Here is a 16,640-nt window from a genome sequence, read left to right on the forward strand (position 1 = left end):
ATGGAGGTCAGTGTGCAGCAGCAGAGCCAAAATGTATTATTTCGTTTACAAATAGTCCAGTTTTGTTTGCATGATAAAGCTTGATTTTATCTTTATATATGAAGATATAGATCTGTATATTTATTGACATATATATATGTATAGAAAGACAATAAGGATTTTAAACTAAGTCTCAATCAATAGTGATTATCTCTATGTGGAAGGGTCCTCCTTGATTTTTCCATGTCTTCACTGTATCATCCAAATTTTCTAGGATGTACATTATTTAAGAGAAGAGAAAAGCAGAAATGATTTTGAAATGATGACGTACACCACTCTAACATGGATAGATACCCAGGGTTGACTGATAACTCAGATATAGCAGAAGGTCAGTTCAGTTCAGTTCAGTTGCTCAGTCGTGTCTGACTCTCTGCAACCCCATGAATCACAGCACACCAGGCCTCCCTGTCCATCACCAGCTCCCGGAGTTCACTCAAACTCATGTCCATCGAGTCGGTGATGCCATCCAGCCATCTCATTCTCTGTCGTCCCCTTCTCCTCCCACCCCCAATCCTTCCCGGCATCAGAGTCTTTTCCAGTGAGTCAACTCGTCGCATGAGGTGGCCAAAGTATTGGAGTTTCAGCTTTAGCATCAGTCCTTCCAATGAACACCCAGGATTGATCTCCTTTAGAATGGACTGGTTGGATCTCCTTGCAGTCCAACGGACTCTCAAGAGTCCAACACCACAGTTCAAAAGCATCAATTCTTCAGCGATCAGCTTTCTTCACAATCCAACTCTCACATCCATACATGACCACTGGAAAAACCATAGCCTTGACTAGATGGACCTTTGTTGGCAAAGTAACGTCTCTGCTTTTTAGTGTTCAACTATTCCCACCTCTCTTAGTATTTTGTTGCTGTTGGGACCATATTTGTTATTTTCCCCCTCTCATATAGACCTGTTGTTTTGGAATGTTTCCTCTCCCGAACAGACTGAAGTAAAGATTAATAAATGTGCTTCCTCAATTGTCTTCGAAATGTTGTATTTGCCAATCACAGCTGAGGAAATAGTTGTGACAACGCTGAGTTAATATAATTTCACAAAAAATCAAAAATACCCTGTTGAAGTCACCGGGCAGCTTGTTGCAGGAAACTATTTCCAGGCTGTCCCAAGGTCAGACTGAAATCATGAAGGGCAGGCACCACCATGTCCTGAGATGAGCATTATTGCCTGGAGTGACTAAATTGTTTAAAAACCTGGTAACTTCTATTGGCTGTCTCCCAACATTTTATTCTGCTTTCTAGATAATTTCTTCCACTTTATTTTCTATGGAATTTTTACATTTTATCTTCCCCACCCCACCCCCAAAGAAACCTATTTCTTTTTTTTTTTTTTTTCTGTTTTTTGTTTTATGGTTTTAACTCCTGTGTTCTATTTCATGAATGTATGTAAATCCCTTTGACTTTCTGGAAAAAATTATAGCTTTTTTTTTTTTAAAGTCGCTCAGTCACGTCCCACTCTTTGGGACCCCATGGACTATATAGTCCATGGAATTCTCCAGGCCAGAATACTAGAGTGGAGATTCCCTTCTCCAGGGTATCTTCCCAACCCAGGGATTGAACCCAGATCTTCCACATTATAGGCAGATTCTTGACCAATTGAGCCACAAGGGAAGCCCAAGTTTCTATTTTAAAGGTTTCTTCACATATGTCGTGATCCTAGCTGAACTTGTTTTTAGCCTTTTAAAATTTTTCCTTGAGAATAGTGTATATCCAGTAACATGCACTGATAGTAAATATACATGATGGATATGTATGTTTTACACATGTATGAACTCAAGTAACCAATGGTCAAGATAACATCATAAACATTGCAAATAAGACCCCCAGAGAGGTGATCATATTCTAACTTTAATACCATAGATATTTGTGTGGCCTGTGCTTAAACTTCATATAAATTGAATTATGTAGTATATATGTTTTTACACCTGCCTTTCACTGAAATATTGCTGGTAGACTTATCCATGTTGTTGCATACAGTAGCAGTTCATTCTTTTTTAAAACTTAAAAAAAAATAAATGTTTGCTATTCCACCATGTAAATATACTACACTTACTTTATCCATTTTCCCAGTGATGGATTTCTTGATTTTTTCCAATTTGAAGCTATTATATATAAAGTCACTGTTAATATTTTTTACATATGTTTTGGTATACATATAAACTCATTTCTCTTGAGCATACATCTAGGACTAGAATTGCTGACTTGTACAAATAGTTATGTATTTAGACTTAGCAGACACTGCCAAGCAGTTCTCCCCATTGGTTACATCAATTTATACTCACATCAACTAGCAATATATGAGTTTAAATTGCTCATAAGTCTCACCCAAATTTAATATAGTCACTCTTCTTAATTTTAGCCATTCTGGAAGTTTACCAGTGATATCCCACTGTCATTTTAAATTATGTATCCCTGATGTCTAGTGATGTTGAGTTTTTTTTTCTCCTATGTGCTTATTGGATATTTGGGGCTTCGCTGGTGGCTCAGACAGTAAAGAATCTGCCTGCAATGCAGGAGACCTGGGTTTGACTGCTGGATCGGGAACATCTCCTGGAGAGGGAAATGGCAACCCACTACCTACTCCAGTATTCTTGCCTAGAGAATTTCTTGGACAGTAGAGCCTGGTGGGCTACAGTCTGTGGGGTCACAAAGAGTCAGACATGATTGAACATGTAGACATACTCTTTTGCATTGCTTGCTTTCAAGTATTTCAGTTAACTTTTACGAATTGGGTTGTCTTGTCTCTTGTTTATTTGAAGGAATGCTTTGCATATTCTCATAAGTATTTTGTCATATATCTGTAGTACAGATTTATATTGCATTTTCTGTTTGTATCTTTGTCTTTCAGTTTCTTAATGTTGTGTTTTGTGAACCAAGTTCCTTGATTTTAATGAAATCCAGTATATCAGTTTGCCCTTTTATAACAGAGCATTTTGTGCCCTTTAAGAAAGCTCTGCTACTTTAAGGTCCTGAAGATAGTTTCCTATGATTTCTTCTAAAAGCTTAATTGTCTTATATTTGGTTCTATGATCCACATTTAATTAATTTTGTGTATGGGGTAAGGTAGAAGTCAAGGTTCTTTTTTAAAATACAGATATTCAGATGAAATCTTCAAGAGTCTCCACTGGTCTTCTGCACACAGTGGCATTCAGTGAAAAATGAGACACAGAAAAAGTAAGAGAAAGGCAACCTATTGGTAAGAGATAAAGCAGTCAATAGAAACAGACATCAAGAAAGAGGCAGTAAAGTCTGATTTTAAGCACTTCGCTTACGTGGGTAACTTGTAAACAGTTGTCGTCATGTGGGGATTTGTTGGCTCTCTGGCTTTTTCATGGGAACCCATAAGGTCAGGTATTGTGAATATTTTTTCAAGGAAACTCATTTTCAGTCACAAAGCCTCCTCCGATCTTCTGATCCACTTGGACATTTGGCATTTCCTTTTGTTTGATGCAGCAGAGGGGAGCTGGTGGCCGAAGGATTTTCTTGACGGCCTTTCACCAGTCACGCAGGCCTCCTGCTCACTCCTTCTCCCACTGAGCTTCTGAGGGGGTTGCGTGGGGCAGTTTGCCCCAGTATTCCCCTCTCTCAGCTGCGGGAGTGCGATTCTCTGGGTTGACGTATCGGTTTCTGTCACTTAACAGCTCTCTAACAAACCTATCACATCAGCAGCATCACCTATTAAATGGAGATAGTAATACTACTTAACTTTATAGCGTTGTTGTGAGAGTTTTCTGAATTAAACTATGTGGAACTTTTATGATGATATTTAACACATAATAAATGCTCCAAAATCCTTAGCAATTGTTAGCTTCCTCAATTCAAATCATTCAGTTACTGCTGTGTTTGCTCTCCTCTTGAAAAAAATTCTGCAAAGCCAAGCAGTGTCTCCTTGGCTACTCTCTTCTCTTACATTCTCTGTTCTTTTAAATTTCTTTCTTGTAATTTTCACAAGATTTATGGAGGTATTTGATGTGAAAACACATTCAATCCACATAGTTAAAACTCACCCAACTGACATTCAAAAGTTTAATTTGCTGCACAGACTCTCTTTACAATTTTTCTAGACCATGACTGTATAATCACTGAGCTAGCTGATTCTAGCTCAAAGATTCCTAGCTCTAAGACTCTTTTCAGCTCAAAATTTCATGAACTGATGACATCAAAAATCGTGCCCACAGAAGTGATAGATTCCATCTCTTTAAAGAAAGCTCAAGTTATTTTTTTCTCATTTTCCCAAGGTACTCATTTTCCTACCTGATTGGATATTGGTTGGTTGATTGACAGGTGTGAAAAATACTTTAGGGCAGCTCTTTGGAAAGGACATGGAAAGCTATATAAAATCCTTGATCAAATTTAAATACCCTTAAGCAACCTCCATTAACCTTGAACACCCCAAGCTGTTCCCCTAGGCCCTGCAACTTACTCAAAGCTCAAACCAAATTTAGTGTTGGAATGAGCCCATCTACAAAGTATGAGTCCCCTACTGTTTGACTGGATTAAAAAAATGTTTGAATAAAATGATTTCTATAAATTTACTTATGGCATTAGCACCATATTACATATCTGTATCCTTTACACTGAATAAGCCATGGTAAGCTCTATATTAGAAGATCGTATTATTTTACTCATGTACAATAAACATAATATTCACAAAGTGAAGTAGCACTTAGGTTTATAGTTTGTTGCCCCTTTGTCAGTTGAAAAGCAGTTGGTTATTGAATTTTTACATTATTTTATCGGTGAATGACTTAAAACTTAAGGATCTTTATTAATTGTTTCCCATAAATACATTGTGGCTGTGTCATGTTTTCTAACTGTATATGTGAGCACATGTCTGTGTGTGTGTGTATACTTGTGTGTATGTGTGAAAGAGAAAGAGAGTCAGCCTATCCAAAAAGACCCAGACTCAGCTGGGTTTAATCATTTAAATGTAGGTTGTACCCATTTAAAATTAAATTCAAATAGTTTTAAGGTGGATTGGGGACGTACAAAACAGAATAATGGAAAAAGAATATATGTATACATGGAGGCTTCCCTAGCTGTTAGCTATTTCAGACTGTGAAGGGATATCCCAAGAGAAGCCAAGGAGGCCCCATCACTTGAATCATTTAAAATTGGACTGGACTAAGCTCGGGAGAATATCCCGTGGGGAGTAATCATGCTTTGACAGAGAAAGACTGAGAGATCTTTTCCAATTCTAATTGCCATGATCCTGTGTAATTCAATTTGAAATGGCCTTGCTATTCTAATTCACAAAGATCCTATTTTTACTCACTCTTTCTTTTTCATAATCCTGCTTCTGATATCACTACTCCTTTAAACAGAAAAAGAAACCCTCAAGCTCGGTTCCCAAGTATTCATTGCATTACACTCCTTATTTCCTTTTTTCCCCTCCCCTCCAGACAGACTGTTTTGCAGACACAGGCAATGCACTCAGGGCAGGGCAGACAGTGATTATCATCACCCCCTGCTTTCATCCATTAGAGCTGGGCGTTAGCAGGTAAGGGTGAGGGGCTGACAAAGAGGTTTTCAAAACTGGTCAGCATAAATGCTTCCAGGAGGCCAATTCAGGATAATCTATTGAAATATGGATCAGAAATATGGCCAGCCAAGGCTGAATACCTCTATCTGTTGCATTTAAGCCAAAGCAATAGAAGGCTTTCATGGGAGAGAAATAACAAAAAGCCATAATTATATGTGGAGAATTGTCTGTTCACATCATCTGGGGGTTAATTTTGTGAAATGGTTGCCATTCTGTCTGGGTCCAGCATCTGTCTCAGTCATTTTATTTGTTTTGAGATGCTGCAGGGGTGAGATCCCTGGAGACTTGAGTCCAGGAGGCCTTCTGGTTTCCAGGAGCCAATTTGTGACAAGATCAAAGGGGTCCATGGTCCCAAGAGCCCAAGTTGCACTTTGGAATTTACAGGTGTACCTCATTTTACGCAGCACTTCTATGCTGGAAACACACTGGAAAGTAACTTTTAGTGAACTGAATTTTATTAACCCACTAATCCTTTCAATTGGTAGTGGCCCCTGATCATTTAATTGATCAAACTTGAAGTGGAGCCATAAAATAAATCTTGTTAAAAGTTAAGAATGCTTTGCTGATGTAACTATCAGTGTTTTATGGCAGTTTTTTTTCCCCGTGTAATTTTTATTTGACAATTTTGGAAGCGGAGAAGTAAAACAAACAAAAAAATAATTTTGAAAGCTTGAAGTAAAATTTCCAAACACTTACAAAACAGTAATTACAATGCCTTAAAATTCAAATAGTTATACATAGATAATGCTTAAATTATGAGTGATAAAAATTGTCCCACTGTGCTTTATTTGGGGATAGTTCAAGCATACAGACAAGTATAAAGAGTTACACAGTAAACATTCATTACTAGTACTCAGAATTTTAAGATACAACGGGTTTTCTTTATTGTTCAAAAATAAATGTAGGTACATACCCTCAAAGAAGGTTTAAGTCACTTTCTGGTGTTATTTCCCTCTGGTGCTCTCTGAGATAGCTTCTGTCCCAAAGCAGGCATATACCCTGCCCATCCATTGTCTGTGTTTTCACTAAATGTATATTTTACCAATTTTTACTTACTAATGTTTGTAAGTTCTTAAAATGTTCGTAATTGACGTCACACATCAGCCTTGCTTCTTTCACTCAGCATCTTGGTTTCGGGTTCTTTCTGTATCAATCCATGTGGATCAAGGTTTAAATCAATGTAATAGCTATGGGACATGCTGTAACTATTTGCTTGTTCATTTTTCTATTGATATGCCTTTATGTTGCTTCCAATATTTCACTTGCATAGACTATGTAGAATGTCTCCTTTTGTATAAATGTTCAAGTTTCTTTCAAGTCTATTATAGCAATTGGAGTTTCTGAGTCTAGAATACATGCATCTTCATGAGTACTACCGGGTTGCTCGCCAAGTCTGTATTCTCACCAGTAATTTATATTCTCACTATAATAATGCAGTCAAATTCATCAACCTTTTTTTCTTTACAAATTTTACGTGCTGAGCTTGGTTCAAGAATTTCTTCTCTCCATAAAAAGGTATAGTTTGTTGTGTGTTCACATTTGTGTCTTTGATTCATTTGGATATTTTTTTGTGTGTGAAGTACGATGTAAGGTAGGGTTCTAGTTATATAGTTCCCCATATAGGCAGGGAAGCCACGTACAGTGCCTCCTGGTTTTCAGGGTCATCTCTGCTTACACTGAGGTCTTATGTAAGATGAGGTATTTCCTTTAAGTGATAGGTCTGGCTTCTTTTCCATTCGCTGCAGTGTTGACCTTCCCCTAACACCACATTATTTTAGATGATACAGTGTACACTGTAGTAATTCATGATATCTAATGAGGCAAATCTTTCCTTCATATTTCCTTCTTCAAATTTGTCTTGCTTATCCTTGGAACTTTATGCTCTTATCTGAATTTTATAGTCAGTTTTTAGGAAATCTTTAATATGATAAAGTGGTAATTAAAATGTGTAATATAATCCATTCTACTTATATCAAATCACTAAATCTAATTTATTGCTCATTAGTCAATATTAAAGATCTCCTGCCATGTCTTGACACTTAACTTCTTTGAAAAATTAGCTTATCATGTTCCCTTTCTTCTACAAATAATTACTTTCCTTCACTTTCAGTAATTTTCATGTTATTCCCATTGTCCCAACTCATGGGCCTCTTAATATCCATTCTTGCACTAAGTTAACTGATGTAATTCCCTTCCCGTTGTCCTGTTGTGACAGTATTTTGTAAACATAATTCTTTCTCTGACTTGATCCTCCTCTATTTCCCTCTCCAGTAAATTCTAGAAAGAGCTTGTAGAGCAACTGCTTTCCTGCTTTAATCATGCCTCTTGTATGTCAAAGGACTTAGACTCTTATTTGCCACTGGACTCGATGGACATGAGTTTGAGTGAACTCTGGGAGTTGGTGATGGACAGGGAGGCCTGGCGTGCTGTGATTCATGAGGTCACGAAGAGTCGGACACGACTGAGCTGAACTGAACTGAGTGACCCTCTGAACCCATGGATCCATTTCACAGGTGAACAACTTAAGTGCCAAAGAGGCCTTGTCCTGCCCAGAGTCACTCAGTTAGTTAGCAGAGGAATTGGGACTCTAAAGGTAAAAACCTTATTTAGAGCCCAGGTTTGCTGACTCCTGAACCAACTGTCTTTCTGTCATCTGCTCTCCTCCCCCCAAACCTTCAGATACCATTCCCTAACTGATATGAACCCTGCATTAATTTTACATCATGTAAATCTCCCAAGGGAACTTCCCTCTCTTAGTCAAAATGTGCCTCGTTCTTTCCCACTACTTTGGAAACACGAGCTTTCACCTTGAACCCCAGTCTCCCTGCTCTTCACTGAGGTATCTCACCTTCTCGGAAACAAGTCTCTTTTTCCGAATGTATAGCTACTGCCACTACTAAGTGAAAGTGTTAGTCAATCAGTCGTGTCCAACTCTGCGGCCCGATGGACGCAGCCCGCCAGGCTCCTCTGTCCATGGGAGTCTCCAGGCAAGAACGCTGGAGTGGGCTGCCATTCCCTCCTCCAGGAGATCTTCCTGACCAAGGGAGCAAGCCCAGGTCTCACGCACTGCAAGTGGATTCTTTGCCGTCTGAGTCACCAGGAAGCCCTGCTACTGCTGTTGTTGCTACTGCTCTTAACGGCAGTGACGGAACCATCACTGCTGTGCTCTTACCACGAATCTAGCTCTTGAGCGGGGTGACTGCTCCTTGCTTCACTCCACAGATGCAAGATCGGAAACCCAGAGAGGTGAGCGCCCTGCCTGGGAGTCTACAGTCTGGAGTAGAGCCCAAGTCCCTAGGACTCCAAAGCTCGGGATTTGCACTTTGTTCTGTTCCTCCCAGTTCTAAGGATTTGGCACTTTTCAACACTGTTGTTGTGGTTCAGCAGTTAAGTCATGTCTGACTCTTTCTAACGCTGTAGACTGCAGCAGACCAGGCTTCTCCATCCTCCACTACTGCCCAGAGTTTGCTCAAAGTCAACTCATGTCCATTGAGTCAGTGATGCCATCCAACCATCTCCTCCTCTGTCGTCCCCTTCTCCCCCTGCCCTCAGTCTTTCCAGCATCAGGCTCTTTTCCAGTGAGTTGTTTCTTCGCATCAGGTGGCCAGAGTACTGGTGCTTCAGCTTCAGCGTCAGTCCCTCCAATGAATATTCAGGACTGATCTCCTTTAGGATGGACTGGTTGGATCTCCCTGCTGTCCAGGGGACTCTCAGGACTCTTTTCCAGCACTAGCTTTCTCTTACATCCAATTGCACTTACTCTTAGCTGTGCCGAGTATTTTTAATGTGGTCATAAAAGTAGGTTCTATCCTTTCAGACACATGTGTAGCAACTGAACAAAGGACCGTTTAAGACTTTCTTTAGATTGCTCTTTCCCCTCAGAGCCTCTAGTGTGAAGTTCTGCTCTGAGCCTTCCCATGACAGATGACAGTCTAATTAGCTTGGAGAATCTCTGACAACCATCCAAGAAGCTTCTGTGTTGAAAAACGTTGCACTGTTGCAGAGATTAAAACTGGGACCAATAGTCCTTATGACAGGGTGAATAGAATGCCACTGAGAAAACAAATTTAGTGTATTTCCACACAACAGCCTGTTTGCTGTTGCATAGATAAAGTGCAACAAAAAGCTCTTTGATTCATCATAACTTACTGCTTTTCTAGTGAGTACTATATGTCGTTAACTAGAAATAAATTTGGCCTGTCACGGAGAATGTATTATAAACAATTGTGAGTGAATTTTACTTCAAAAGTTATTTCATGAGGGAAAAATGTAAAGGCATGTGAAATCGCTGACAAGAAGAAAATACATAAATATAATGCAATTTGAGGTCCACTGTTCACAGCACTCAGATAGTACTTGCCAGGAGTTTGGATGAGAGTGGTCAGTGGCCATGCTCAAACAAGGCTCTTCCCAACTTCATCCCGAGCAATCACCTTCCAGCAGCAAATAAGCAGGTAGCAGAACGATACTCGTAAGTCTTATTTAAGAGACGTTTACAGAATTTTAACTGTCTCAGGGCTTTTATTATAAAATTTACGAAACAGATTTTCAAGTTTAGTAAACCTTGTTTTCACAGCAGTTTAAAGTTTACAGGGACAGTTCACAGGAAATACAGAGTTCCCTCACACCGCCTCTGCCCACACCCCTCCACTCCATCGTGTTATTCACATCGTGCCTTAGTGTGATATCTATGATACAGCCGATGAGTCAGTACCGATGCACTATTGTTAACTAAACCATCCTTTACACGGGTGTTCGTTCTGCGCGTTGTACCTTCCACGGGTTTTGACAAATGCAGAGTGATGCGCATCCACCAGTGCAGTATCAGCCATATTTTAAGGTAACAAAGTATGAAAAGACTAGAGGGTGCCGTTTGGAAACATCTGCTGCTGCTGCTAAGTCGCTTCAGTCGTGTCTGACTCTGTGCGACCCCATAGACGGCAGTCCACCAGGCTCCTCCGTCCATGGGATTCTCCAGGCAAGAATGCTGGAGTGGGTTGCCATTTCCTTCTCCATGGAAACATCTAATTGTGGTGAAACAAATTACATGAACTAAAAGGCAACCAAAAACTTAGTGAACTTATTCTTTATAGTTCCTCCCAGACAGAAAAGCGATAGAGTAAAAATTAAGTAGTCTTGTCTTTGAACATTGTTAGTTATTTTGATAAACAGTGCTGTCAGAAACAGCAAATGCAAACCCACATTCTCGAGCTCATTCTCTTTCATGTACTGTACTCATGGTTTGGTGTGAATACTTCATGGTTAAAGTATGTCTTCCCTTGAGGCTCACAGAGCCATTTAATTTCTGTTCTGGCATTTGGCCTGTTGTGTTTATGAGGTTCTGTTGAGAAATGGAATTGATGATTTCTTCCATAACCACAAAGAAAAAAATCGAGAGTTACTGATTTCAAACCACTATTATAGCCTTTCATGTTTTTCTGGAAAAATGTTTTCTCTCCAAAATGGAAAAAAAAAAGGAAAGAAAGGATTTCCTATTAAATATCTAACTGGTTGGTATCATCCCGTTCAAGATGTTGAAAATTCGCCTCACACTTGGCCAGATGAAGGCTGGAATTCCTCATGTGTAGTCTGGGGTCTACCAGATGTCGCTGCCTGGCCTGATAGGTCTCTGTTGGTTCCTGCTTGTCCTGCCATTGTTGTCAAGAAGAGCGGATTTCACATCCAGGGTTGAGCCCTCTTGCCCCCGCCCCCAGCCACTTCCTTGTCAGTGTACATTCACTGCTCTTGCCTCAAAGACCTCTCTCCCCAAGCCCCATTGGAGTGCCTGGAGGACTTGGACAAAGTCAGTGGTGATGCTTTTCCCAGTATTTTCCCCTTTGTGTGAAATGCCATTTTAAGACTTTCAGAGAATCAGAGTCCAAGTTGTGATGTACATTTCCTCCTGATCAATGGTTCCTCAGTTCAGTTCAGTCGCTCAGTAGTGTCCGACTCTTTGTGACCCCATGAACCACAGCACGCCAGGCCTCCCTGTCCATCACCAACTCCCGGAGTTCACTCAAACTCATGTCCAGAGTCGGTGATGCCATCCAGCCATCTCATTCTCTGTCGTCCCTGTCTCCTCCCGCCCCCAATCCCTCCCAGCATCAATCGGGGGCAAATCTGGCAGTGTCTGGAAGTACTTTTTGGTTTTTACGAGCTGGGGCGGGTACTGCTGGCATCTAGTGGGTAGAGGTCACGGGTGCTGCTAAACAGACCACCATGCACAGGACAGACCCCTACACACGCTCACACACACACGCTCACACACACTCACAAACACACATACACACACACACTCACACTCACACACACACTCACACACACTCACGCACACACACTCACACACACACACTCACGCACACACTCACACACACATACATACACTCACACACACACACATGCTCACACACACACACTCACGCACACGCTCACACACACATACATACACTCACACACGCTCACACACACACACTCACGCACACACTCACACACACACACTCACACACACACTCACACACACTCACACACACACAGGACAAACCCCTACACACACGCTCACACACACGCTCACACACACACAGTCACACACACTCACACACTCACTCACACACTCATTCACACACACACTCACACACACACTCACGCACATACACACACACGCTCACACACACACTCACACGCACTCACACACACACACGCTCACACACACATACATACACTCACACACATGCTCACACACACACTCACGCACACACACACACACACTCACACACACACTCACACTCACACACACACACTCACGCACACACACTCACGCACACACACTCACGCACACACACTCACGCACACACACACTCACACACACACAGTCACACACACACACTCACGCACACACGCACACACACTCACGCACACGCTCACACACACATACATACACTCACACACACACACATGCTCACACACACACACTCACGCACACGCTCACACACACATACATACACTCACACACACTCACACAAACACACTCACACACACGCTCACACACACTCACACTCACGCACATTCACACACACGCTCACACACACTCACACTCACGCACTCACACACACACGCTCAAACACACATACATACACTCACACACACGCTCACACACTCACGCACACACTCACACACACTCACAAACACACCTACACACACTCACAAACACACTCACACACAGGACAAACCCCTACACATGCTCACACACACACTCACACTCACACTCACGCACATACACTCACACACACACTCACACACACGCTCACACACACACACACTCACACGCACACACAAACACACTCACACACACGCTCACACACACACACTCACACTCAGCACATACACACACACATGCTCACACACACACTCACACGCACTCACACACACACGCTCAAACACACATACATACACACACACACGCTCACACACTCACGCACACACTCACACACACACACACACACTCACAAACACACTCACACACAGGACAAACCCCTACACATGCTCACACACACACTCACACTCACACTCACGCACATACACTCACACACACTCACACACACTCACACACACGCTCACACACACTCACACGCACACACTCACACACACTCACACACACTCACACACACTCACACACTCACACATACACTAACACACTCACACAAACACACACGCTCACACACACACTCACACACACACTCACACACACACAGTCACACACACACGCTCACGCACATACACTCACACACACTCACACACACACTCACACACACATTCACACACACGCTCACACAGTCACACACGCACTCACACACACACACTCACACACACATTCACACACACGCTCACAGTCACACACACACTCACACACACACTCACACACACGCTCACACACAGTCACACACACACACACGCTCACACACACACACAGACACACTCACACACGCACACACACTCACGCACATACACTCACACAAACACACAGGCTCACACACACACACACTCACACACACACTCACATACACACTCACACACACACTCATACACACACGCTCACACACACGCTCACACACACTCACACACACACGCACACACACTCGCACACACACTCACACACACACTCACGCAAACACACACACACGCTCACACACACACTCACACACTCACATGCTCACACACACGCTCACACACACACACTCACACACACACGCTCACACACACACTCACGCACTCACACTCACGCACTCACGCACTCACACACATACACTCACGCACATACTCACACACACACACTCACACACATACACTCACACACACACTCACGCACACACGCACATACACTCACACAAACACACATGCTCACACACACAAACACACACACACACTCACGCACACACACAAACACTCACACACACAAACACTCACACACACACACGCTCACACACACACTCACACACACACTCACGCACACACTCACGCACATACACTCACACAAACACGCTCACACAAACACACATGCTCACACACACACACACTCACACACATGCTCTCACACACACACACACTCACACACACACACACACTCACACACATGCTCTCACACACACACTCATGCACACACACACGCTCACACACACACTCACACACATACGCACATACACTCACACAAACACACTTGTTCACACACACACACGCTCACACATACACTCACACACACACACTCACGCACATACACACTCACACTCACACACATACACACACACACACTCACGCACACACACACACACTCACACACACACTCACACACACACTCACACACACTCACGCACATACACTCACACAAACACACTTGCTCACACACACACACACATGCTCTCACACACACACTCACGCACACACACTCATGCACACACACACGCTCACACAGACACACACACATGCTTACACACACCCACACACTCTCACACACATGCTCACACATTCACACACACTCACACATGCTCACACACATACTCACACATGTTCACACACACGCACACACTCGCATACACACACATGCTCACACACATTCACACACACACATGCACACACACTAACGCACATGCTCACACACACACACGCTCACACACACGTTCACACACACGCTCACACATACACTCTCATACACACGCATACACACACACGCACTCACACACTCGCACTCACACACACATACACACACACATGCTCACACACACACGCACACACACACACACACACATGCTCTCACACACACACATGCTCACACACACACATGCTTACACACACATGCTCACAGACACATGCACACACAGTCACACACACGCTCATACATGCTCACAGTCATGCACACACACTCACACACACTCACACACACATGTCACACACACACTCACACAAACACTCACACACTCACACACACACACTCACACACACTCACGCACTCACACACACACATGCACGCACATCAAAAGATAATCGGGCTCAAAGTGTCAGTTGCATATACTGAGGTTGAGAAACCCCGCCTCTAGCTTTGACTCAGTTGAACCATTTTTGCCATCCCATGTTGAAATACTTTGCATTTCAAAGTATTGCATTTGTTGAAGTGCAAAAGCATGGCATCCTGATTTTTTTTTTAAAAAAGATAATGTCCAGTAATAGAGGAAAATAATATGCTTTCCTCTCACCTTGCTCAAAAATAAAGCTACAGTATTTGCAAAGTAGATAACCTTAGTTGTCACTCAAAATGTAAACTCCATAAAGGATAAGAGATTAATTGATGTCCCCGCTAACTTTCAGTGTGTTTTTATTTTCCTCTCTAACTACCTCCTCAGTATCTTCACTGACAAAGATATTTTAAAATGGAAGACAATTAGAGGCTTTTTGTTTATGAAAAATGAAGTGTTCAGGCACAAAAGCATGCACAGTGGACCTCTTATAGAATGCTTAAAATCTCCTTTCGGTAAAAGATTTTCTTAAGTGGCTATCTGTCACTTACTAGGAATTTCTGTTGTTGCTACTGTCATTTTTAGGCATAAACAGCAGCATCTTTAGATTTCCAGGGTATCCTTTAGCATTTCACACCCCTTGACGTTGGGTTGCCTCAGAGGATTTTTAAGTCTGGAAATTGTGTTTAAAATTATGTAAAAATTTGTCTGAGAATACACTAGAAAAGCCATTGCCAACTGGCAGCCAGAAAACCAGATCCTACTTACACCGAGTTTTGTTTAAGGATGAAATTTAAATGTTTTAAAATCAGGCATTAATAACCCCCCCCAAAAAAATAGTAGATTTTTCATAAGAATCCAGATATCTCTGTTTATCTGGAAAGCTGGAAAGGTCTAGCATTTGAAGCTGGCATTCCTTCCTGGCAACAGTGTGCTGAGAAAAGACACAGTTAGACCCTTTCTCCAGGGCAGGCAGGTACCTGCCAGATGCTCTGGTTCCCACCCGGCCGGCTTCGTCCAGTCACCCTGCCTTCCAAGCCCAGGGGTTATCTGAGTCTGCACCACCCGCCCTTATGGGACAAGTCAGTTCTGTAACTGTCAGTGTTGGTAGCTGGCGTATGAACCAAAAGCTGATTCATCAATGAATTTAGCAACTGATATGCAAAGTGGGATGGAGAGTTGAGGCATCATAGGACGGTGGTAGGGAATATGATGAGACTTCCCTGTGGCTCAGACAGTAAAGAATCTGCCTGCAAGGCTGGAGACCAGGGTTCGATCCCTGGGTCAGGAAGATCCTCTGGAGAAGGAAATGGAAACCCACTCCAGTACTCTTGCCTGGAAAATCCCATGGACAGAGGGAGCCTGGTGGGCTCCCGTCCGTGGGGTCGCAAACAGTTGAACATGACTGAGCGGCTAACACAGTCCACGCAGGGAATATGATGAGGAGAGTAGAGAGCCTGGGATGGGGTTGGATGGCTGGGAGGGGCGTGAAGAGAATCACTCTTCACCACGGGCACAGATTCAGGGCTCCGTCTGCTTTGCAGTGTCTGCTGAG

At 42.5% G+C, this 16,640-nt stretch overlaps 1 pseudogene; it reads right to left on the reverse strand.

The window, feature by feature from the left end:
- Window positions 1–16,640, reverse strand: part of LOC129558990 (uncharacterized) — a 42,094-nt pseudogene that overhangs the window by 20,252 nt on the left and 5,202 nt on the right.

The sequence above is a fragment of the Moschus berezovskii genome, chromosome 8 (genome assembly GCF_049115385.1).
Source record: "Moschus berezovskii isolate FMDL1 chromosome 8, NW_MosBer_1.0, whole genome shotgun sequence".
Classification (NCBI taxonomy): domain Eukaryota; kingdom Metazoa; phylum Chordata; class Mammalia; order Artiodactyla; family Moschidae; genus Moschus; species Moschus berezovskii.